The sequence below is a fragment of the Pinus tabuliformis genome, chromosome 9 (assembly GCF_031772625.1).
Source record: "Pinus tabuliformis cultivar Carrire ecotype Pingquan chromosome 9, CPIR1, whole genome shotgun sequence".
Classification (NCBI taxonomy): domain Eukaryota; kingdom Viridiplantae; phylum Streptophyta; class Pinopsida; order Pinales; family Pinaceae; genus Pinus; species Pinus tabuliformis.
Window position 1 is genome coordinate 534272121 of NC_142307.1, and position 3516 is coordinate 534275636.

The window sequence follows — 3516 nt, forward strand, 5'->3', positions numbered from 1 at the left end:
TTTTTGAGTAAATTTGAAAGTGTAGTACCAGAACAGCAACGATTCAATGCTCTGAAATGGGTGTTGCGTGCAACGCCCGCACGATGGTGGGGTACGCATCAAGGAAATTTTTAGGACTGGCACGGATGCAGAAGGATGATGCACCTATGTTTTGAAAAACAACAGCTCTGAATGAAAGCCAGTCAGTAGGGGCGGAACAAATTGTGTGCCCACCTTTCCCGATGGGTACAGACATATGTTGTACAGCTCGCACAAGCGCATACCACCCCCAGAATAGAGAATCAGAACAAACCGCAGCAGCAGGAAAGGTGACGCATGCTACCAATTATCCACGAAGAAGCATTTGATAGGGTGTGTAGAGTACTGAACAAGGTTCACCAAGTGAGATGAAATGATTGGGACCTACGCGTGCCTGCAATTCAATGTGCCTATAGGACCATGTGCAAAACCCTGAGCGCGGAGATGATTCCAAAGGTGCAGAACAGAGTAGAGACCGTAATCTCTGAAGAGAATACAAAAAGAAATCCGCACGTAATGGCTCCCGCAGTTGTGATAGTGCGCGATGACTAGGATGAAGAAATCACACAGCTACGCGAGGTCGAACATATAAGGATACAAAAATCCATTCGGTGAGGGAACTTTAGACTTTGCGAACTCAAAAAGTACTGGGTATGATTGAGGAAGAAAAGCATTTTGATGGACGTTGAGATCAAGAGGCTGGAAAACGAGATCACGCAAGCATGTCTCGCTGATAAACCAAGGATGACAAGGAAAAATAAGGATGATCATACCACTGCATTAGAAGATTGTCGCCAAGAATTTATGACTCTGCTGCCATGGCTACGACTACACCTCACCAAACGCAGTAACCAGGGGAGTGCACTACATACAGTAGAACGTGCGGTGCCAGTTATCGCGAAGGCAATTGAGGAGTTTCCATGGACTATACTGAAAGGCGAGTTGAAGTCTCGCACAGGTGGTATGACCACCTGACTAGCCATAGGGAGTACAGTATCAATGCTCTAGGTAGTTGAGAGAGAGCGCGGGAATATAAAAGAGTCTGTTTGGGAGGTGCGTGATGAGGAAGGTGCGCGTAGAATCAGCATGTCACAAGGGTAGCGACCACACAAGGGGGGGTGCGCTGCCGCGCAGGTAGGTTAGGAAGTGACCATTAGTGTCACTATCCATGAAAAGATGTCTGATTTAAGGCAAAAGGGAGCGAACAACGGGCATTTAAGACATGGATTAAGGGAAAGATTTGGGGCAATCTGCCGCCAAGAAAGCATTGATGGCCTAGAATTGGGGGGAACGGTCGAATTTGAATTCAAAAGGCGCTATAAATCTCCAGGGGCTAACCACGAGACAACACTTGTTCATTTGAGATTTGAGCAGTTGATTAGAGCAGTGTTGAGCGCCGAGCAAGATTTGAGCCCGAAATTCATGAATTACCATAGATAGCTCAAACAAGATGGCAGTTACCTGGAGAGGTGTGGGCTTTGTAGAAATAACCACCAATGAAACCGCGCAGAACCCCACGGTGCAAGATGCTCCCGGAGATGCTGGAAACGCGTCGGAAATCCTGAAATCGCCTTGGACGTCGAGGCCCAAGAAAGATAAACAGGGAGTGGGACTAGTTCGCATGTCCCCACGGAATCCATGGTTTGGTAAACTCTCAATGGAAGAAAAGGAAAAGATTGTCACCATTGAGACCAATGACGAGGAGGAGGACCTACAGACTCTCGTCGATGAGATAGAGGAAGTAGAATACATGGAAGAGGACATCCTACCGGTGCGCTCGACAGCGAAATTTCCCAAGTACGACCCTCCACAGAACGGGAAAACTAAGATACCAAAAGACCTGGATGCCACTAAGAGCGCACTCCAGACCCCGCTCCTCCCCGATGGAATTGTGTTTGAGGGCTCGCACCTGGGTCGTGTGCCCACAATGAAGTTTGAAGATTGGGACCTCATGGACAGCGAGAATTTCCCACACTTAGAGATGGAGAGCCTCATGAAGTAGAGCATGGAGGGGCTAGTCACAACACTAGAGCTGCGAAAATGGCTAGGCGATGTGTGGAATGCCGGACTACTTCATTTGCTATGGATTCCACACTTTCACCGCACGCCTATCACTATTTTTGTCATCAAGCAACTGCTTTTCCTGGTGCATGATGGGTACTTATGGTTGGAGGAGCCTATTCCCATCATGACGGATCTCATCCATAGAATTTCTCGGATCCCCTGTAAGGGAAGAGATCCCATGGCGATAGATGGAAAAAGCAAAGATTTGGCACTCGCAGAGGCCATGAAGAAAAAATACAAGCTTGAAAAGAAAAAGAGGGGTTACACAATCAGCGGCATCAAAGATAAATGGGTACGTGTAGCTACCCAACTCCTGGATGGGAAGGTAATGAGAAAATGTCACGACGATGAGGTACCAGCGCCGGTAATTGCGTTGGCCGAGCAATGCACAAAGGGGGTCCAATTCAACTAGGCCGAGTTCCTCTACAAGGAATTCTTGACCAACTGCAAGGAAGCCTAGGAGCAAGGCAAGACCTTCCACTACATGTGGTTGTTGTTGTCCATTTTGCTAGTAACAGGAGAACTACCCTAGGACAGTCAGTTCCCTAGCATTGAACATGACTTACCAGAGGCTGCAAAGTATGAATCGCTCTGGGCCACCAAGGACACAAAACGGATTCGCGAGACAAAGATCTTCTGGGTGCTCATGGAGGTGAGCATCTAGATGTGGATCAATAGACGGCCACGCCTGTCCCCCATAGTGCACAACAGTCTGTGGAGCTTTGCAGACTTCAAGGCGGACATGCATAATGTTTACATCAAGGCGTGTAAGGATCCGGCGCAGCAATGGACCAAGCTCCCCTTCATCGCCATTGATGATGCAATCTTTTCAGTGTTAGAATCATGGCCCCCGAGTGGCACGCCCTGGATCTGGTGGAGTTGGATAGGACAGTAGCACAGAAACAAAAGGATGAGGCAAAGTTACGCATCACGAAGTTGGCCGAGAAGAGGTGCAATGAAGAAGCGGCCGCGGAGGTAAGGGTTGTTTGTGAGGCAGCAAGGGCCATCACAAAGCAGGCAAAGGCCGCCGATGAAGCAGCAACAGTGCAAGCAATTGGGGCCACCACAACGCAGGACGAGGCAGGCCAGGACTTGTCTACAAGACAAGAAGCAGAGGACACAGACCTCGTAGAAGAAAGCATGGACCTGGGCACAACTTCCACCCAACTGAAAAGGCTGCGTGTCACAGAGAGATCGGGTCCACGAAAAAAGGTAAAGGCATCCAAATTGGCCATTGACTCGATCACGTTAAGAGAAGGCGACCTCTACGACATTGGCGACACGATTCGCAAGGTCACCAAAGAAGCGCTTTAGGAAGCCATGTCAGAGCAGCTGATTGTGTTGGGGGCCCTAAGGGCGCAGCTGTAGGAACTACAGGTACGACCCCCATAGGAAGGAACTGTAGCCACCTACGGTGCAGCAAGCACATTAGTA